The sequence below is a fragment of the Micropterus salmoides genome, unplaced genomic scaffold, assembly GCF_014851395.1.
Source record: "Micropterus salmoides isolate LMB-PRFRI ecotype aquatic unplaced genomic scaffold, ASM1485139v1 Ms_hic_scaffold_13, whole genome shotgun sequence".
NCBI classification, from domain to species: domain Eukaryota; kingdom Metazoa; phylum Chordata; class Actinopteri; order Centrarchiformes; family Centrarchidae; genus Micropterus; species Micropterus salmoides.
Genome location: NW_024040374.1, coordinates 8,977,362 through 9,000,918, shown reverse-complemented (window position 1 = coordinate 9,000,918; position 23,557 = coordinate 8,977,362). Strand labels below are relative to the sequence as shown.

General features: G+C 37.9%; 1 protein-coding gene across 2 annotated transcripts in view; it reads left to right on the top strand.

The window, feature by feature from the left end:
- pde4ba (phosphodiesterase 4B, cAMP-specific a) overlaps positions 1-23,557 on the top strand; it is a 198,296-nt gene that overhangs the window by 71,398 nt on the left and 103,341 nt on the right. The window lies entirely within an intron of this gene.

Sequence of the window (23,557 nt, the reverse complement as noted above, 5' to 3'; positions counted from 1 at the left end):
CATTTTGATGTTGTTCATCTCTGCCCTGTACCTAGGTAGGTGTGTGTGTGTGCAGATCAGTCCTTGTTTTGGATGGCTGCAGTGATGTAGAGGGAGTGTTAGGTGCATTATGCAACCTGGTGATACTTAACCTTTTTGGTTCACAACCCCAATGAACAAATGAATGTCTACATAACCCAACACAAGCTCAACACAAAATGCCAAATACTTTGCAAGACAACACAATATGCAATCTGGCTCCGTTCGCATTTTGTTGTGTTATTCACGTTGATGTTATTTCTCTTGGTACATTTCCTAGGAGGCCAGAAGCTGCAAGTCTGACTTTCTCAATTTAAAAAGATCATAGGGTCAAGTAAATGATAAATTCACATATTTACTTTATATAATCCTCATCTTATTATTTGCATCATTCTGCACCCAATCCCCCACCCTCTTCATTTTGCAGCAGTTAGGAACTATAGTAGATGAGAAGGGAGGGCTTATGTTATGCAATGTATGGATTAGAGGCGAGGAAAAGAACTGCTGTGATTTAAATACAAAGTCTCAAGGTGACTAAAAGGTCCCTTTAAAAAACAGCAGTTGTAGTGAATTTGCTCAAATTAGGCAGGGGCAGACGGAGGTGCTTTGCTTAGATTATTTAATGAGGTTTATGAAGGTGAAAACCGCTTTCTCCAAAATAGGGAATTAGTGTTCACCCATAAACACATACTACACATCTCTGAAATATGTTACATGTATCAAATTTGTGGTAACATGACAAAGCGGGCTTGTCTCTGCTTGCATGGGGTGGGTCGAAAAAAATCAGTCTCTGTTGGGGGATAGGCAGGTAAAGGAAAGTCCAGATATGAATCTGCTCTGCTATGTTGTTTCTACATGCTGTGTTGGTACGATGGAAAATGGATAATATGTGCCTATGTGATGTGTTCTCTGTGTGTATGTGTGTCACGTTGGTGCAGTCATAATTGTGTTTGTTTTTTGACACTATATATATTTTTTGATGCACATATTACATTTGTAAATGTAAAGGATGTTTATTCTCTTTTTTTATCCTTGTCTGTCAGGGTCTCTCCTCCCATCACAGCAGTAGTCATGACGGGAACCCATGTCTGTTTATCTCTGGTCTCTCTCATTGTATAGCTTATTTCTGAGCAGAGAGAGAGAGATTTGTGGGGGTTGGGTGGGTACAGGGTAGAAATACATGGAGGGGGAAAATGAAAATGGCTTAATTTTAAAATCATTAAAGATGTCAGTAGCATCCCTTGCCTTGTTTGTTCTCATAAGTCCACACTATGGGCTCTAACAGCCATTAACCACCAGTCCAGCCATCTTTATGGTAAAGTGTCCTTGAGTGAGACACTGAGGTCTACTTGATCACTCATTGAAATGCTCTACTAGTGACAGGTACAAAGCTAAAAATGGAAATGGGTAAAAGAGCAGAATAGATGTAGCGAGAAAGAGGCCAAAGGGGAACATCAGCAGAAAGGGAGGCATGGCAATCAGGACAGCTGGTAGCAAGTTAAGGAGATAATGGCACTTGCCAACCAATACCAGGTGTTTTAACTTATTTTTCATGCTTGTGTTTTATCAGGCATACTGTTCTTGTTAAGTTATAGTTAAATAATATAAATCAGGATTACAAGATTAATCACTGCACTCTTTGCTTTATCCATGTCAATAAGTACACGGTGTACAGCGTGACCCCAAAATTTGCCTTAAATAAAATCACCTTTCCTGGAAAACCTTCAGGGTATTACTGTCCATGTACTTTTTCTGGCCTAAATGTCTCCCACCTGGGCCAGAACTTGGGAAAGTTGTAAAAGAAAGAAAAGATGACGGATTATTAATATTTGTTGACATTTCTACTGGTGGTCCTAAATGTAGCACTGCATTAATTATCACTGATTATCATTCGATTTTTTTCAAACAAATGGAGGCAAACAAAAACTGTTCTTAAACAACATAATTGTTATAAAAGATATATAAAATAAATGACAACTCCCACCCTTTACGCAGTGATTTTCAGCTTCTTCCCTCTGTACAGAGGTTTTTAGTTCCAAGGTGAGGAACAAAGCAGTACAAAAATGGCTTTGTTTCTGCTACTACTGAGTTGAATAATGGGTGGTGATGGAGCAGTGGATAAGACTATGCCTTTTGTGTGACAGACCCGGATTCAATCCCCTTCTGTGACCCATCCGCCAATGTGTACCTGAGCAAGATTTAACCCCTAGTTGCTCCAGAGGCGCGTAACCTCTGACATGTATAGCAGTTGTAAGTCGCTTTGGATAAAAGCGTCAGCTAAATGAATAAATGTAATGAATAAGCTGTAGCGAGATTTGCACATACATGGCATACTTTCGTTTTAAACCTGTGTTTATTTTTATTTTATTTGAGTGAAGTTTTCAATACATTTTTATTTTAACTTTTTTTTATATTTGTCTCTATCTCTTTTATGTCTTAATTGGTAGAACCTTGAGTACCACTATCAGTCTCTAGAATGCTTTTTGTGTCATTTGGTTTAATCACATACATACAGAGAAATGTCACAGATATATTATCTGATTCATTATCTGACCTCAAACCTTAAATATTTTCACTTCCCAAGTGCGTCTCACACAAACACTATTCAATATTATTAGGATAATCTAGCCAGAAAGACTTGCGCACCACCTCTTTCTACACATTCATTAGTCTCTCTCTCTCTCTCTTATTTTCTCTTTCTGTTCAAAACCTGGACATTGTTTTCATGTAGTACTCTCTGGAGTTTAAAATGAAACTCTGTTGCCAATATTGAATCTAAAAGATGCAACAAGTTTTCCAAACTCTTGTGTGATAAATTATAAATTCCATCCTTGCTAGCATTATTTGGCCCTGCTGTGGACTAGTGTCTAGTGAACTCCTGACCTACTGGCACTCATACAATGACTCTTCTGTTGAGCTGTTGCCTTGTCTCTTTCTGTCTCTGTCTTTTACACTCTCTTTGTCTGTGTGTGTGTGTGTGTTTTTACAAAGTTTTACTCTTTCTGTCTGCTTCTTTCTTTGTATGACTTTCTCACTGTCTGTCTTTTTTCCCTGTCTGTCTTTGTTTCTTTTGTAGGCATCCCTCTCCCTCTCTATCAGTGTCTCTCTCATTAGTCATTCATTAGTGAATAACAGCAGCAGCAGGGAGGAGGGCAGAGGACAGGAGGAAGGACTGATACTGACTGATTTCTGAGGTTTTTATTCTTTCTAAACGTCACTCAGTATTTTGATGTCAAGAATATGATTTATTTTGTCATTTTAGATTTGTTTCCAGTGAGATAATGAATTTATATAGCGACTTTGCTGTTTTAAACGTTACTGTTGCTGCTTATAATCCTGTTCTGAATATAAAGATAACCAGGCACCTAATATGCTACTTCACTATTTGTTTATATATGCAAGTCATATCATCATCTCGTTCATCTCTCATCATCTCGTTATCGCACATTGCAGATTTTCCTTATATCATGCAGGCCTATTTCTCATATGTCTTTCTCTTTTTTACACTCCAAAGCAACACATAAGTAAATGTTTGATGGCCAGCTGAGGTGGATGACCTATCGGTTTTCCATTCCCGCAAAAAACACATTAAGGAGAGGGAGACACTGGAGGGAAGTAAGAAACTGCCATGTGAATAGGGAGAAATACCCCCTCAGCAAACATTTTGATGTTGAATAAATCTAAATAATAATAATAAATGTATTGCATGTAACTGCTAAACATTACCTAACACCTAACTAAAGATCATCACACCTACATATCTGTGTAATGTCAAACACTTTAAGGTTAACTTAGGACTTAACCTGGATCCTTTCCCCCATGCTTTTGTGTCTATGTGACTAATGGTGACTTTGACTGGTGAGTTTTTTCAAATTGGTCCAGTATTGAGCAATCATGCTGCAGTCAGCAGCAGTGGGCTACAACTTAATCCTTGCAGGAAATTGTGTACCGTCAAAGTATGTCCACTAAAGTGCTTGTTTTTGCCACTGGCACATTCAGATTGTTATGTGTCTGACAACATAATGGAATGGATCCTAAAAGAGATACCCATTTTAAAAAAAGAGTTAAGAGCCTTTTTGTTTAACCAGCAATTGTTGCTATATTACTCTGTTTAAAGCCACCAGACTCTACTGACAAAAACATTTTACCTCTCTGATCTATATCTGCTCCACTGGTTAGTTTATTTGTGTTATTTTGTAACTTTGGTGTTTTTAATCCTTTAAAACACACAAAAACCTGGCAAAATATGGTCCAGGTTAAACAAAAGTTACCCTTTAAGGCTGTTTTTATCTACAGCAATAGAAAAGAGTGCTCAGTTAGATTACATTGAACTCCTCCCGTCTGTTGACGTCCGTCAGATGCTTTCTGCAGGACGAAGATACCGGGGAAGACTAGAGGGACTCGCCTATGTGACTCACCCAAAATCCTTTTTATATGGACGTCAGTGAACACTTGACGTGATTATTGTCACTGTTACAGCCACGATGCTTGTGCCAACTGCTTAGCTGAGTAAGAGACAGGGACACAGACAGAGAAACAAAGGAAAGATCATTTCATCACAGAGCAATTAGCTTAAACATCCATGAAATGTACACACACACACACACACACACTATAGAAATGTATTTTTTAGTTGTAGTGACATAGCTACTAGCTAAACCTTTCAGCACATATAGAGAACAGGCTGGCTAATGTTTGCAAGCTACCTAGATATGTTAACTAGCTGAAGTCATCTTTGTGAGTTGGAGCGACCGCAAAGTCTTCGCATCCAGAAGAGACAACCACAAAACAGCCATTTACAAGAGAAACATCAGTCCTTTTTGAGTCACTGATAAATTTGGTCATGTGGGTGGTGACTCAGAGGTCTGGAACCAGGCTACCTCCTCCTTTCTCTATCTCCTCCTCCTCCTCCTCTTCGTTCTCTTGCACTGCATGACCCGCTTCTGTTCCCTCCATCTCTCTGTCCTGTTTCCCTGTACTGAATCAGCCAAGCAGAAAGTTAACTATTACGGATGGGTGAAGGCGTAGGATTCCTTAGTGTCATGTATGTGTGTGCATGCTTCTGTACGCGTTAACATGTCTGTATGTGATTATCTTGGCTGGGATTGGGATTTGATGAATCAAAAGTTATAGGTGATATGTTTCACACCATTTTACAGGTTGATGGTGCATAACACACATGGCTTTTTGAATCTTTTATGTTGCTTATCTTGATTTCATAATTTCTCAGTAATTACATTACTTGTCCTGGCTGTAGGTTTATATCTACATCAACTCTTAACAAAGCAAGAGAGGGGATTTATGAATTCCACATTAATAGCCAGTGAGATATTAAAAGAAAACAGTCCATGATGTTGACACGATGTGTTAGCAACTCAACTACTTAATTTGCTTAAACAGCCTTTAAGTTTTCATGCATGCAGTGGTAAGGGTTGATGGGAAGGCAAGTGCTTGTTCCTCTGGGATGTCCTAGTTGTGCCTTTAAGCTACTGTAAAGAACACACTGTACCATGTACTTAGACTACTTTAATTTTAACTGATGAGGTTTGCTTTGATGCTTGTTACCCCACCATTGACCCTTTTGTGCTTTGCTGTGTATGGTCTACTAAAGCAGGAATGCAGTTCTACCCTAGTGTGTATTGGTCCCACAGGTATAAAATACTTGTATTTACCTTTGTTCACTAGTAAAGTCTAAAGCATGAATACAGTGTGGCTACTAGGTTAAAATCAATCTGTTTCTTTCATGAGATGCTTAAAGACTCAAGTCCAAATTGATACCTTTGACCTACTGTTGCTACAGCAATGCATTGCATGCATGTTTTTGTTGTTCAGCTGTGGGGAAACACATCAAAACCATAAGAGACTAAACTCAGGAATAGTAATTGCACTGCATGATGAAAAAGTTGTCAGGTTTCAGAATCAGAATCCAAAAACAGACCAGATAGACTATGAAAGAAGGTTATTTATTTGCAACAATGGATTAAATGAGGCAGAGTAATCGAGCTGAGGTTTGGTTTCGAGTCCTGGGTCCAAAGTATGCTGATGCAGTGTGGCAGACAGGAGAACAAGGCTGGTGTTTCAGGGATTGGTCTGGTGGGTTGCACGCAGGCAGAATGACCTAGGTGATCCAGTGTTTGGCACGAGAGGTATAGTAGTGAGTTCCTGAAGACAGGGAAAATCCTGTTAGTGATTTAGGCAGGTTAGCAGACAGAATACTAGAACAAGCAAGGTTTTTAACCACTGGCAAACTAGTAACCTGGTGTGCAGGCATACTATCAAAGACACAACAATCCAGCAGGGACTGGAAGGCCGGTCTGTTCTTAAGTAGGCAGGGGTAACTGGAGTGATGAGAAACAGGCGCGCGAGTGGTGATTGCTGGCAAGTGAGTGAAAGTGCCAACCCAGGGAAGACGGAAGACACTCCCACCATCTCCATGCTGACCAGGAGAGAGAACAATACAGACAGATAAAACCAACAACATACCAAGCACACAGCATTCATCCAAAAGGTCAAAATAAATCAAAACACACTTACTTTCATACCAGATGTCACTAGGCAGGTGTCACGGCGGGGGCTGTGACAAAAGTAATTCTCTGTAAGTTCTCTGAAAAGGTTACTTTTTGAAGGGTGGGTAACGATACAGCAGCAATTTGCATGAGCATAAGGTTTTCTTGTCCCTCCATAAAATATCTCAGGAGTTCTTAAGCGGAATTTAGAATAATCAGATTAAAACATTTTGTCAACAGAAACAGGATTATTATGGTGACAAGTACATTTGTACAAAGGCTTAAACAAACTATTGATTTTGTAACTGTATTGACTGACTTTGTCTGGAGATTACTGACTCATACCCACATATGATTAAATGAATGAAAATATTCAATTACTTCCTACAAAAACAATGAAAACATATGTTGTACTATGCAACCATTTTACATTACAGGGAGTCATTTTATTAATTGTTGATATTTAGTATTGATTATAGCATCTTTAAGGACACAGAGAATAAGCAACACACAAAACTAATGAAAACATACTATACTGCAGAGTTTAGAGTTGGATCAGCGGTACTATAATGAGCTTTTCACGTTACAGGATGTAATTTGATTCATTGCTAATCCAAATGTTGAATACCATGTGATGAACCATTAAGGTTCCTATACAGTAAGGTACACAGATATACAAATATTACATGTGTTTGATGTTTCAAAATCAGGCATTTAAGCTTGTTATGTTGTGAAATCATAGATTGCCTCTGATTTCACAACAAGTGACTAGTGTATTGCAATTTGACAGGGTTTTTTGTCAGCATTTGTTGCTGTTGTAGTGCTGCAGAAAACATGTGGCCTTTAGCACTAGCATTCAGGAAACATTGGAAAACCCATTTATCTTCATTATATTCCATGCTCATCCCCTTTCCTCCTACTCCTCCTCTTCTGTCTAAAACCCCCATCTCTCTTGCCATCTTGCCTCAATGATAATGTGACATTTGTAATGAAATTTGGGATGCTGCAAAAGACGTGTCTCTGTTTTTTGGCCTTATTTGAAAACAACTGACATTCTGTATATTATAATTGAGCTCAAAGCATTGCCGTTGCATTGGAAAATGTTAGAACCACAGTGCTGGCAATTGATTTTTGTCAGTCTTTTTTCTCTCCTTTGTTAGGGCACTAAAAAAAAATTAGGCTAGATAGGCAGGTTTCTGTTTCATAGACACACAACATTATCTGTTAGATTGAGGGGAGAGGAATAGAGAAGCTGCAGGAGAGCATGAGAGACGAAAAAAGAAGAAGAACAATCAGTCACCATTTCAGTTCAAAGGTAGAAAATGGGTTTATGTACTGTGTGAAAAGACCATGTATAGATTCATACTGTGCTTCCTTAGGCAGGTCCAATTTTATCATTAACATATTGCTCACTGTGTGATTGAGCAAGCATATGTGTGTTTGCAACATGCACATACTTCTTGGTCTGCATGCATAGGTCCGTTCTTGTTAGAGGGTATACAGCTGTGTCATTAATGTATTACTTATGATGGTATGTGACTGTGCCTTTGTGTATCTATCTGTGTGTGTGTGTGTGTGTGTGTGAAGTACCAGCTGTAAACTCTATTCAGCCTATTCAGAAGAGTTCAAGCATTCATTAATAACAAGAGCTTTAAGCACCATTTGTATGAGCTGAAGTAAGCAGAATGCAACAGTACATTTCCTCTCTGCCTTTTGCCCTCTGTCTGCTCTGGGAAGGAAGTAGCAATTATTCTCCACTTGATTGCTGTCTGTCACACTGACTGAGGAACTGTGGCAGCATCCTATCTTTTTTTTCAGCTGGAAACAATGTGCAGCAATGCAGAAGCGAGGCAGAGCTGCATTGTGCTTTATCTTATCGAATGGGCACAGACTAGAAGCATGGGAAAACTAAAGTTATTGTAGCTGAAGTTATTCAGAAGTTTTTTTCAGCTGAGCATGAATTAACAAAGAAAGAACATTTGTCATTGATAACCCATTAGGTTGTTCATTTTGTCAACAAAACAGATGCATGCAATTCAAAAACTTGTCACTTTCAACCTGGTGAAACAGTTTAAAATTATTTGACAGCAGCACAACTTAACTAAATACTGTATATGTTTAGCTAGTACATCAAATGTGTTTTTAAATTTTCATTTGTCTTTCATTTTGATTCTGGCACACATCTGTCTTCAAGCACTGAGAAGCTCTGAGAAGTGAAATGTGTCCTATTTAATAAGAATGTGAACAATTTGAATTTATTAATCAATTTGTATTACCAACGTGTGAATGGATAATATTTAAAAAATTAGACCTTTCCCGACTTTCTCAGTTGCCAATAACAGCCTGTGGACTGGTAAAGGGACGTTTTTCTCCAAAATCCAAAGGATGTGACGCTCCTGAATGAATTCTGTTCTACTCTCCTATAACGTTAACAGTGTGCATCACTAGCTAATGTTAGCTTACAAATTAAAGTGATAGTAAGCGATTCTGCAGAAAGATTGTAAATATTTGAAATTGCCCGCCAAACAAATACACCCCTCTCTTCAGAGCTTGACCCCCCAAATTCAATTCTATCTTCCAAGAGAGCACTGGATCTGTATGTATCTGTTGGGTTGTACTGTCCCCGCTCTCTATGACGGCCGGTGTTTCACTTCACCCTTACAACGTGGCCGTTGAGATCAGGTATAAACATTTTTGATTTCTCACGTATAGCTGGTCAACACATCGTACAAACTAGCTCTGTTGAAGCATAACCTGACCCTCAGGTGCACTTAGCTAAAACTGATGCAGTCTAATACAACAGTCCTGCAGTAAATCCTATTTACATGAAGCTTATAATGTTTGCTGAATGGGTTTGAGAGAGGTATTGATTCAACAGTATTATCATTTTGGAGGCTGTGGACTGTGGTGCTGTTAAATTATATTGTCTTATACTGAGAGGAGTTTGTATAATTAGTCTACCCTCATTGAGGCTGAAATCTTACATTCCAAATGGTTGATCCCTGAGTGGTTTTGTCTTCGTCTTCAAAAATCATCTTCTTCCTCACTTTCATTTGCGTTAACAAAAATCGGTTTGTACCTTTTACTCACCAAAACATTACCCCGTGTGTCTCTGGCAACCAGCTACTGCATGGCTAGTCTGTTTGTTCATAGAAAATTAAATGATGCCTCGGAACTCCAGCCATGTGAAAATGAGTCTGTGTTTACCTAACGGCTGAACAGCACATAAAGTAGCTTGATGAATGACCAGGAAAGAAAATTCCTCTTAGAAATGTCAATATTGTTTGAAAACCTAAAGATGAAAGATGTCACAGTAAAAGACATTTCTTGGTGAAATTACTCATAACACTGTTAGTAATGTGATTTCAACGTGAGATTAATTGTTAGGATTTCCACTAAGTTATTCATACCCACAGGGGAACTGTCTGACTGACTGACTGTCTCCAAGACACCCAGTCTGAATCACAGTCTTCTGGTACAATAAGATTTGCTGTGCTGCTATCTGATAAGCAAGATTCTGGCAACACATTCACACATTGTCACATTTCATTGTCATCATCGTTGTCGTCACCTTGCTATTTGTTGTCAATTGCTGTTCTTTGTGTACACCAGTGCAGAGTGAGTGCAGAAATGTGTGTATATGTTTTAGAGTCTGTGACTTGGTGCATGTACAGCATGTCCATCTGTGTCTTTGATTTCTGTGTGTGTGTGTGTGCGCGCGCACATGCATGTCCTGTCTCCTTGACTCATTATCACCACAGGCCTATGGGGAAACCACCACCCACGCGCTTTCTGATATGCAGTGTGAGATCCAGAGTGTATGTGTGTCTGTGTATGCATGCACTGATGTGAATAAAATTGGACTTGTAGAGAGGCTGAATGGTTTAGTGTTAGTTTTTACTCAGGGATAAAAGGATTTGTGTGCATTGTTTGTGTGTGTGTGACAGAGAGAGAGAGAGAGAGAGAGTGTAAACCAGGGATATTACATGGAGGAAAAAGAAGAAATAATTATATACTAGTTTGTTCAGTATTCTTTTTAAATGAAATGGTTAGATTGTTTTTACCAATTTCCAATCATTCTCACTCACTTACTTAATCACTTTATTAAGTCAGTCTGTAGAGACTTGGCTTGGGAACCAGAGGGTTACTGGTTTGAGTCCAGCATGTACCACTGCTAAAGGTGCCCCTGAGCAAGGCCCTGAACCCCTAACTGCTCCTCAGGCGCTGTACAGCGGCTGCCCACTACTCCTAATTAGGATTGGTTAAATGAAGAGAACTAATTTTGCATGTGTTGTACAGTGTAAAATTGTATGTTGACAATAAAAGATTATTATTATTATTGTTATCATTATTATTATCATCATCATCATCATCATTATTACTATTATTATTATTATTATTATAATGTTGCATGTTTCTACCACCAGCAGTTTCAGTTGAACATTTTGCTGCTTGTAGAAACCTTGACACAGTTCTATAGGAGTGTAACTGACATTTTTTCAGATCTTTCTACTACTATTTTTATTATTGCTGGCAAATCTTAGCAGAATTTTGTGATGTCAAGTTAAGTAAAATATAAGCTAACTTGTTTTCTAGAAAAGTGCAATACTCCGTGGAGTGTAGCAGTTTTTGCAGCACTGAGTGAATTTGTTGTTTGTGCTCATTTTATTGCCATTCTTAATACCCCTATGCCTTCAGCCTGTTTTTGTGCAGCCTATGCTATGAAGCGATTTTCATCTAAACTCCCCCAGTAGGGTTTTAAACTATTTTTAGGAAATAGTTTTAGAGCACACGTTATTACATTAAAAGTTTTTTTTTTCTTTGTCCTGCGCAATTTCTTTGCTGTTTGCAACAATTCAGTATTGTCAGATGACCATAAACAGTACATTTTGGAGTATTTGCTTAGCAGCTGTCTGCCCATCCAAATGGTTGCCCAGTGTGCCTGTGTGTGTGTGTGTGTGTGTGTGTGTGTGTGTGTGTGTGTTTATGTTTGTACAATAAGTAATGTTTCCATTGTTTGTTTATGAGCAATGTCTTAAACTTTGGAGTCAAACAATGCCAACAATCATTTTGTTCCTGACTGAATCCTTTTTCTGCATGTTTATGTTAAATAATAGAGACCTGAGGGTCACTGAGTGCCATGTGGCCAGTGTTTATCCATGCTGGGATGTTGGCGAAGGTGAAGTACTGGCACCATATTCACATCCAAAAGTCACCCTCCCTCCCTCTCTCTCTGTCTCTCTCCTGTCTCCATGTGCAGACAGTTCAGCCCAGTGACTGAGTGGATACCCGTGGTGTTCATTTTGTGAGATCACCCTTGGCTACTCAAATTTGCAAGTGTCCCACTTTCCATTCATGCTTTCTAGGATTTGTGTCCCTACAGGCAACTGTTTGTTTGTTTGTTCTGATAGTCCTGTTTCAGGCAGGGATAAAGGCTGTGAAATTGTACCCCCTCTGAATATGGATCTGATGAAGAGCTTTGTGTGTCTTCTCACAGCCTCCAAAGGCCAAATTCTTAGATATTAACAGGCTGTTATTGAGTTTGTGCGTTTACAAGAGTTTACCACGAGTCCAGATCATGTAATTTTAGTCAAATATTTTAATTACACAATGTTATTTTAAACTTAGGTGCTCAAAAAGGTTAAAAGGAACATGAACACACCTCTGTTCTATCTAAGCTCTGTAACTGCCTATATATTTTTTATTTCATGCCTTTTTCCACCTGTCTTCTCCCCTCTCTCCCTCTCTCCATCATGTCTGTCCCATGATTAAGACTCAGTTTGCCTTCAGTCCATTTCTGTTCATTATCCCTGCTCTCCAGCAGTGTTTGTTTAGTTAGTGTCACATTGATTTATATACACACAAACTGTGAGACCTTTTCATATACTCGTCAGACTTCCTTAATGAGCTTAGTGCACCAAACCCAGAATGTGAATGGCTAGAATAGGTATTTCTATTCAAACCAATGCCACTGGCACCCTTTAGATGGCCCCTTTCGGCCCTTACAGATGTTTTGCTGCATATAGTAAGATAATAGTCAAAGAACAACCATATATTGATATGCTGCACCACCATTACCCTCTATGGTAAAAGGATTGATTCTATTTTTGTATAATTGTTTTGTTACCCTTTTAAAGCCGTTTCTCTGAGGTTCTTTTCAATCACAATAAACGCTGCAATGGACTGCAGGATTTCAAATTAACAATAATTTTTACACTTTATATGATAAATCTAAATAATATACTTCCATGGCAATATTTACAGTTTGTCTTTGATGTAACTTAATCCATAATGATCCCATTCAGGTTTTGAAATGGGTCATTTATCATTCAGCTACCATGTTTCTAGACTACAAAAGGAAATTTGGCAGGCTCCCTGGACAGTATCTGAGTTACTAATAATGACAGTATGATGCAGGGCAGCAATTCACACATTTACAGATCTAGTTAATCAGAAATACAACCAAGGGGTGTTTTCTCTGGGTCCTTTTTTCATTCACCACTATTACTTAACTACAACTAATTGAATCATAGAAAAAGATTTTTAAAAAAACACAATTAATAAGGCACAGCAGGTGGCCAATGTAATGATTGAATTCAATGTATTGACAAAATCTACATTAATCAATGATTTAGTGACTACAGTTATAGTAACTGATTACAGTTCAAATACTTTGACACTCAAACTCTGTGATGGCTTTATCAACGCAGCCAATGCTGCTATCACAGCTATTATTTATAATTTACAACACAAAACTGGACCAGTGACCCACCTTATTCCCAGCCATCTATTAGGGAGTGAGGCGAGTTATCACTCACAGAGGTTCTGTGAACTAAGTGGACTTACCGAGGCCACCTCATAACAGCCTATAAGGGGCCCATCTGTCTACTGTAGTTCTCTACTTGATGGAAACATCATAACTCAGTGGCATGTGGGAGACACTTCATATAGGAAAACATTCCAGGGGGCGATGGAAACACACACAGAGATATGCAGTCATACATGCAGATAAACATGCTCACATAGAGGTATACTGTACACAAAGACAAACACATACACATAAATACACATCAAAAGCCTATAAGTTTACGTAAGGGTTGAAAATATATAGATTTGGAAAATATATTTGCAACTTCACCGAGAAGTTAATGAGGAACCACATTCCAGTGGAGTAGCTGGTGTTATAAAGATTTATTTAACATAAAGTTGCGTTGATGTGAAATGCCATAGCTTAAACTTCATCATAGTCATCACTGACATGGCACTCTGTTGGCCTGGTCTGGTCGTAAATTTGGAATGACTCTTTGAAGGTAATTAGGCTTGCCCAAATGTACCTAACATTAGTCTTGGTCTCTGGAAGGCTTTAGTAGATTTCATATGGAGAGGAGCCCATAAGTCTGCAGACCTTCAAAGGCAACACCTTTGTTAGCTCAGTATTTCGAAAGAGCCAACCTGAATTGGGCTAATGTCTAATTTCAGTCAGTTCGTCTCCTCCAGCAGCATGTTAGCTGTGGTGCGATGTCACGAAGTACATTTACTCTTTACACATTGATGCAATCTAATATTGTCATACATGGTAATATATCAGTTGCAGCTGACATTTCTCTGCAGCACAAACTTGTTTTTGACACTTTAGGTACATTCTGTTATACTACTTCTTTCATGATGCATGATTACCTCACAGTTGCAGTGGATGCAGCCATTGAGCCTCATGTAAGAACATTTTTGTATTCTTATGTTAACTTTCTCTTGTTTTTGTACGGTGGGCTCATACAAACGTGCCACATCAGATTCAGCAAACACTCCTGACTTCCAATCACTGTATAAATGACCTGTGTAAACAAGATGAATGCCTCCTGTGCATAATTGAGCACACAATCATGAGAATTGTGAATTAGCATAATTAACACGCCAGTAATACCAAATAAGAGTCCTCCTTTCAGAGATCCATTAAGGAAAGTCTTTTTTTTAATTGTTTTGCAGTTTGAGATGTTCATATTGATATTGTAGTGTTATACAGTAGCATCAATAGCCATTTAAATGAATGATGATATTGTAAGCCTATATGAATACATTTAGAATTATACATAAATTGGATTGGGGTCAATCATGAAATTGTACAATTTTATTATGGGCCTATAATAAGATATATAGCAGGGAAATTTGCCACTGCCTCATAAACACAAACTGTATTGTTCCTGAAATTTTATCAAATGTTGAATTATATATACAGATACTAAATAATCATTGATGTAACATGCTCTGTAGATCAGAAATTTACTTTTTCAAAAGTGACAATGAGGTCCTAGTTGTGTCATGGTGTATTTTCTGCTTTATTAGAGTCTCAAAACCCAGGGTTTGATACAAATATTAGAGCTCTCTTGTCTCTGTGCAACTGCTTATGTACTGTATTTCTCTCCTTGTTCAGGTCCCCATTAGCTCATCGACTGCGAATCTTCCAGGAGTACTCCTAATCTTTTTGTTTCCGCTCTCATATATGTAACCTTTTTATTATTCCAGGAGGCACCGAGCTCTGAGCCAATGAGCCTGGCATTTGAAGGTCAATCGTACAGAACCACAGACAAGCCATGAACCACTGTTCAGACTAAGGGGTGTATGTGTGTATCTCACATACACAGATAATAAACACATTAAAGTGTGTTTCAGTCAAGCATGGAATCAGACGCCAATATGAAAACAAAGGAAGCTTGCTGTCCATATTGTTCACTTTTAAACTTCTTTCTTAAGATCATTTTGTGTTGTGTTGTGATCTTCAGCCTCAGACATTATAGGACCCCATTGTAATTCACTCCCTTGTGCTCAGCAAGTTACAAGTTGTACTCTCATCAGTTGCAGCAAGCCACAGTTTAGAAATAAGAAATATTGTTTTGGAGAAAAACAACTTGTATTTGTATAGACTCACAGAACCTATGAAATGTCTAAGTGAACACTATGTAAAAGAGCATGTTTTTATCATTTTCAAATGAAACACACAGCCTGAGCTCCAGAAAAGTTCAATTTTAAAGGCAAAAATACATTGGTATGTATTTTACAATTTCAAAGACAACAAACAAAACAAACAGAATACAGTAACACCAGTATTTTAGTCTTTCATCTGTAACCTTGTGTGTGAATATTTTGTTACCATGTAAGGCAAAATACAGAAGCTTTGTGTTGTGTATACTGTGTATTCTGCTGCCAGACACCATGCAAAGCCCTCAAATTCCTAAATCTGTCGCTCAGTGTCGTCTCAAAGTTGGTGACAAAGTGGCAAAACAACAGATCAATAGATTAGGGGAGAAAGAGCATTGAAGCATGCCATGTTTTTGCTTCACAAAGTACAGCATTGTCACTTTCTCTCTTTCGCCATCTAACATCCCTTAATTTTTCATCAGTGCCTCAGACCGTTAAGAAGTTTCTCGACTGAACTCATTGGCAGTGAAAAACTGACAGCCATAACGAAGTTGTGGCATGTCCTGCTAGATGTGTGGGTGTGTGTACCCGTAAATCAAAGATGATAATGTCAAAAGCTGTCAGTTTCATTAATAATCTGCTTTCACTCAGCCACAAGCTGAGCTATGACTTTAGATTGTGCAGACTCCTGCTGCTAGAGTTCTGATGAATAAAGAAATGCACAGCACAGGATCACACAGCAACATTTTGACTCTCTAAATTGTCTGTTACCTCAAGACTTCATTTTGGTTTTGGTTTTGGTTTTTTGATTACTTTTTTGGTTCAGCTGGATCTAGCTGCTAGTGTAACCCATTGCAGCCTGTGTGGTCATCCTCACACTGAGTCCTTTGTTTTTTTAATGTCTCATTTAAAGACCAGAAGTGGTTGAGACTATATTGTTTGACTTTATTTTTTTACTCATTTTTATGAGAGGTTTAGCTTGGCGAAAACCTGACTGAAACCTGTGTTAAAACGGGGGCTTTTAAAGGCAGAGACTGTGGGCCTCCCCTCAGACAAAGCTTGGGAAAAGGTGCCCCACCCAATTTTCTGGCTTAGTTTTGCTCAATTTCTGCGATGCCTATGGGATCATGATTATGTTATCGGATCCCATAGACATTCAACATTTGGGCCAAGATAGCCTAATATTGCTGTTTGTTTGCATCTATTAGTTTCTGACTCTGATAAAGTGGGAAAAACAGTTTCCCAACTCTCTTTAACCAAATCACACACATTTAGGCTATTGTATGTGATCTCCTTTGATAACTAACATAATAACTAATGTAATATTGTTTCACTTCCATTCACTGAGTTTCCCCTGAAACAGTTTTGGAGCCCCCTGGGGAGGTCCACCACTCACAAACCTCTGTATTTAAGGAATAGTTCCACATTTTGGGTTCACTTTCTTGGATGGATGGATAGATGAATAGATAGATGGGTGGATAGATAGAACAGTGTTAGTGGTAATTGTTTTGATACAGTTGTATTTTTTCACAACTTGCTTTTAATGTGCCACTTTATGCATGTGTGTATCCTTATGTGATTATGCCTGTGTTTTTGTCTACTCAGACAGTTATCCAGACCATTTTGGTATGTGCCCATGTGTTTACTCTGCCTCAACTGACTGGGATAATTAAATCCTTGATTTCTTCTTTTCCTTTCCTTTCTTCATTTTCCACATGACACTCCTCCTCCGCTCCTGTCTGTTCTTGTTATGCACATTGCTCCCTTTTCTTCTCACCCCGGTATTTTCCCGCGGTCGACTCCACTCTTATTCCTCTGCTGTTCATGTGTCACATGCAGCAGAGTGGATTTTGCATTGTAGTCATCACTAATTCAAAGCAACCATGGGCTGTTACTTTCCTCTCTGATGCATGATGCATCCATTATTCACACGTCTTCAAAGATATTTGTAATTGCTGGCACAAACACACGACACGAATCACAAACCCATCCCGAAAACTTTATTTTTCTAAAAATGGCTTAGATTTTAGGTAGTCATGTTTTTTTTACTTTCTGGATCTATAAAGGTGCCTTGAATCCTTAATTTTATGCAAAAGCATAAACATCTCTAAAATTAGAGTTTTATATGATAGCAGTGAGGTGTAAAACAAACACATGCACAAATGCATAAAAGACAACTCTTTCCTTTTTTAAAGAAAAACAAGACAGATTAAATAAAGGGATTTGAGGGGAAAACTCTTCTCTCGTCTTCCACTTGGCTCTTCCACTTTGCTCAAACTACTAGAGAGTTTAGGAAACTGATTGCTACTCTCAAACACATTACCTGCAGCTACTTTGCGGTGGAGCTAAAAGGATATTTCATTTAGTCTCCCTCAATTCTTTTCCATTTATACCTCCGGCCCTCTCAGCAACAATGGGCTTGCTTCAGTATGCCGCACCACATGTGCTCAAGTGGTCCCATCAACTTCATGTCGTGCATGCTGCCTAATAAAAGTTGTCGTAATTCAAATGAATTGAGGGATATAAAATTTAGTATGGCCGGAGGGACTTGGTGTTGCCGACTTATGTATTTTCTGCTCCTCCACTTCCTGCTTGTCTGTAACACAGTTAGACAGGGATAAATTAATTTCAGAAAAAAATACCAATAATTGTATATTGATTGATATAACTTTTTTATTGTGATATAACTGCAAATCATGCTTAGCTTAAAGGGTTAGGGTTGGCACTTGCTTTTCTCTCTGTGTTTCTGCTGTCTTTGGTGGTTGACAGTAGAGACAGAAAGGAAAGATGGGAGGGAGGCGTAACATGTGACAAAGGTTGCATGCCAGATTGGCGGGTACACAGAATGTGCCTGAGTCATCTGAGCCGCCACAACACCATCAATCCCCATGGCTTATAGCACTTGCTCCAGCTCCAAGAGGAATTATTCAGATAATTCTGCAGAATAGATGCACAATTGTGCTGTCTCCTTTATTGTGTATAGTTTGACTTTCCCTCTCTTTTTCTTAAGGAAGTTACTGCTATAGTCACGATGAAAAATGCATTAAATTGCTTATTGTTTTCACTACAACTGCTTTGCTGCTGTTTATATGAGGAATTGAATTAATGGTTCACAGATAATTACAGGCTGCTATAGAGTATTTTCATATTTCATATTCTGTATGAATGACAGTGTATAGTCCCTCAATGTCATCACCTCTATATCTTTGTCCACAAAGCTGAAGTACATTTTCATCATCTGTAAACTTAGTCAGCAAGTTGATCCAGCAAAAGTAAAACAGTAATCAAGAGTGTATGTATTTGTAAACAAAAAAACTGTAAATATCACATACTCTTATGTGTTATTGAATATTTAAATAATTAATAATAAATTATAAATAATGAATATTTAAATAATAATTGTATTGGTACCAGAAATAAATATTCTGTGGTCAAGTTATATGTTTCTAAAGTGTTGCTCTTGTCCTGAATCATTGCACCACTTGAAGACCACCCTGATTGCCTTTTCTTTAGTTTTGCACATTTTCTAAAATTAAGACATGATTGCTCTCACTGAGGAACTGGGCCTGTAATTTGTTTTGCAAATTACCAAATGCTACTAGTGAGGAGTGTCTACTTGAACTCATATTCTCCATCATTCCATTCTCCAGAAAAGACTACTGGGCTACAAAAGACAAGGGTGTGTTTTTAATAGACTTTTTCTTTGATTATAGTAATTCTACTGTGGGGAATCTTGAATTATTAAAAAACGTCTTTATGTCTCTTAATAGTCAACTCTTCCAAAAGTGATATGTGACATTTTGTTGCACTATAACACTGCTTGTTGGTGATGGCGCATAGATAAGATGCTTGCCTTTGGTGGGGGAGACCTGGGTTCGATTCCCACTGTGAGACAGCCACCGTTGTAATTGTAAGTCGCTTTGGATAAAAGCATCAGCTAAATGTAATCAACAGTCCAGTTATTGGCCCAGTCCAGTTATTGGTACATTCTTTTCTACATGAGCAGTATCAGACAATGTCAGCTCGTGGGAAGTTTAGAAGATTAAGTACATGAATATATAGATCAGATGGATGTCAGGTCAAACTAATTTAACCTGTTTGTAGAAACTTGTAAAAAAACAACAAACATGTAAGTTAAACAAGGTTGTATGGAGGACACTGCAGACTTAGTGTCTATTGCTTTAAAGAAGGTGTTAATGAGTTTGCAGGATGGCACTGGAAAGCAAGGCAAACAGAGTGGTGGTAACTAGTTAGAAAGGCAAACTAAGCAAGCACAGAATGAAAAATGGAACCTATGCTCGCCATACATTCAAATACTAGGCCGTGTGTGTGTGTGGTGTAGTAGTAGTAGTAGTAGTAGTAGTAGAGCATTATTAATGTGGATCATTAAGAAAATATCCCAACTGACGTGCAAAATAAAGTATATAATAATCCCTCCTTGACAGGTTTGACGATGATGTTGATGGGATTTTCTTTTTTTTTTTTTTCTTTTGCATTTTCATCATGGTATTAGACACCTAGATCCAAGATGAAACAGCATTTAATAAACGGATTAAATAGAGAAGCTCACAAACATAATTTTCTTTCAAATTCAAAGTTCTAACATTGTGTCCATTGGTAATTATAGAATTGTACAGTTTCTCAGTCTCATAATTACTGGTATTACCCCTCAACCCTGCAACTTATCATTTGCATCTTTTATTGTTTTGCTTTTGATGTGGTGCTTAAATTAAGCCTTTACATCACCCACTGTATGGTTGTCAACATGACAGCAGTGGGCTTTTAAAAGTAATCTGAACTTTTGAACAATTTCAATATATGATTTTCCATTTTCCATCCATGAAAATACTTTCCTTCTTTTTCTACTTTTTGGAGGGAGGGACATTTGCATAGCAAAAGTTTCCTTTTACTTTTTGTACCTGGATCCTTGAGGGGCATTCATAGCAGAATTAAGCAGCAAAAGAAACTTGTTTCACCTCTTCAGTATTGACAAATCAAGATAAATGACAGGGGGTCCGTCCCGTCCCAATACCCACACTAGTGGTATTTGCGAGTAGTCAAGTTTAACTACTTGTCTGACATATTTCCAGTAATTGCCACAGTGCTCAAGTGCCCATTAAGACTGCAAGTGTGTAGAAGTTCATCATTATCAAGCATCAAGTGTGGGTTAAGTGGACTGTGTGTAGACTTGGGACACACTTGCCTATCACCTGCTACAAGGTGAGTGTGCTCAAGCCCACAAGTGTGGGTATTGAGACAGGCTAAGAGAATGAACTGGAAGTAAGCCAGCAGTGCTATGAAATTACTGGGATGGAGACTTGATTTCCAGATTGATGTCACTGCTTTCACTCACGCTAATAGATTTCTGCTACATTATAGATGGTTAAGCCTTAGAGTAATTCTGTTCTGACTTATGTAATGCTGTCAGTTGAACATAAGAATATAATCTGACCATAAATTGAGAGAAATTCATCAAATACTGTAAGTCACTGAAAATTGAATAGTAATTGCTGTATAAAATTTGTGTACAGTCTAATTAATTCATGAAACTCAATTTGTAACTCGGAGTAATGCTCAACAATGAATAATGAAATTACAGTGAGTTTTACACAATTTTTGGATGTCAGTTATGGGTGTTACTTCCCTGCTTTTGCTGTATAGGTGTGCAGATTTGGGACTATTGAGGATAACTTGGCTTTAAGGTTGAATGTTCAGTTTTTTAGCCATAAATATAGTGCTCACATCCTAATTAAACAACACTGACTCCAATAACAGAGAAAATGAATACCCATAAACTAGAAATACACATGTTTAAACTGTAGTTAATAATAAACTGTTAAAGGGCATTGAAACTAGGTTTAAAATTAAATGTACATCTTCCTTACAAATGTCTGGTTGTACCATATATATATATATATATATATATATATATATATATATATATATATATATATCCACCATGGAAAGAAATTGAGATAATGTGTGACAGGTGGTATTAGCCCGACATTGCGTTCAATAATACAATACAAACGCATTTTGTTTTCTTTTTCAGTTCACTGACTATCTTTTCCTTTGCTCATTCCTTCTTTCTCTCTGCAAATTTAAATATAAAATGTCTCCTATCCCCAAAATAAACTTCAAACTACAGTAATCATAAATGCATAATGTTGTGTGTCAACTTTCTGTAGGCTGACGCTTTGTCATGCACTGTGTAAAACTTTAAAATAGCCATATGCTTTCTATCCAGTTAAAGATGCAGTTAATGTTGTCATGCTTTTTTCAAATTCATTGACATTTGTCATCATTCAACTCAACTCAAGTACTGAAATGAGTTTAAAGTGCATGCATATTTTTATATAAACAACTTACTTGTGTGCTTGATTGTATAAGCCTAATACATGCAAATAGCACAGCTGGCAGCTGTTGCTAAAAGACTAGCGTCCTGTTTACATAATGAATGGAAATCATACAGTCCACTGTTTTACCAGAAACCTGGCTACAGCAAAGATTAGATGGATATGTATTGTGTGAAAGCTGCTTGCTATTGCTACCGTCATATTACCTGCATAAATCTGCGTTGGATGTACAGCGGCACCGATTAGATTAAAACCTGCACACAGACACATTCAAGTATAGCTATTCATCTATGACAACCAACTTCCTTCCCCTCCTCTCTTTGCCTGTCTGGCCCAGTTCTTTTGGGGTTATTTGGGCTAGTTTCAAGTAGGCTATACTGTGTAGAAAGGTCCACAAGAACACTCCCTGTCTCTCTCTCCCCATCTCTCTATTTGCGAGGGTAGGTTTTTTTTTGTAATGTTGAGTGAATTTCCATTCACTATCAGCAGTGACGCAGGATGTTAGTGGGATTTGGTTGATGCAAAGTTGTGGTGGTGTAGTGTGTACCTTCTGTTACAGTAAATAAACACATGTACATGCACACTTTGTCTTATTGTTTATCTTGGCTCTCTGAGGTATCTGCAAGTACAAATACAATCTGTGTCCATAATGTTCTATAATTGCTTGTCAGCACTGCTTAATTTGTAAATTATTATGTGCTGGAGCGTGTGAAATGTGATGCCCGCCGAAAATAATTAATTAATAATTTATGATCAAATAATGAATTATTTAAAACGCACGGCATACCTGCACTTTGCTTATGTGCATCGGTCTGAAAGCTGAATTGTTACCTACTCCAATACTCACAATATTAAACGGATTTGTTTTTGGCCAGACGGGACTGGTTTACCAGAAATAGTCTTTTTGATTAAATAATGATTTTAATACAGAATTCAATTTTATTGTTTATTGATTTTCAGCAGGAACATATCATAAAGACATGAGCTTATCAGGTTAAAGTTCTACAAATTATGTTAACCAAATTAATGAATCACAAAGCTGTAATTAAAACCAAATGCTTTCGTTCATGTATAAGCTGGCTGTGGCTCAGGATGTAGTCCAAGTGTCCTTGGCCAACACACTGAACCCCAAATTGCTCCAGATGGTAAGCACCCTGCTTGGTAGCTTGCTGCCATTGGTGTGTGACTGTGTACATGAATTGGCGAATAAATGGCAGAAACTCAAAAAAATCCATATAAATATTTTGATAATGACTTTTCCCAGCCCTAACAAATAATATTAACACAATTGCATAAACCTTAAAAAATGTTAGTGTACAAATGTCCACTTTTGGTTAAGAAATGACTTACAGGCTCATGTAACATTATAAAACAAAGAACCCCATCAGTTCAGTGAAGGAAAAAGATTTAAAATTAAGACAAAAAAGCACTATTCAGGTATTAGAATCAGTATCAGGAGATATGTGTACCCAGTATTTGCCAGCATATTAAAACACATACTGTCTACTGTGTGTGTGGGTGTGTTTGTGTGAAGGGCAAATGAGGCATAAGATTTAACATGGTGGGTCCTGTATGGTCTTATATGGAAACTTGGTTTTGACACATAGGGCCTGTAGGCTTTTCAAACACTTAACACTCTGTGTCCCCCGGGGATTGGGGTAGGTCATTTTCCGTAACAAAAATGTAAAATATTTTGTGAGAAACCATTTTGTCAAACACAAACACACGGACGGAATAATCACTGAACAGCATCATTGTGTATGT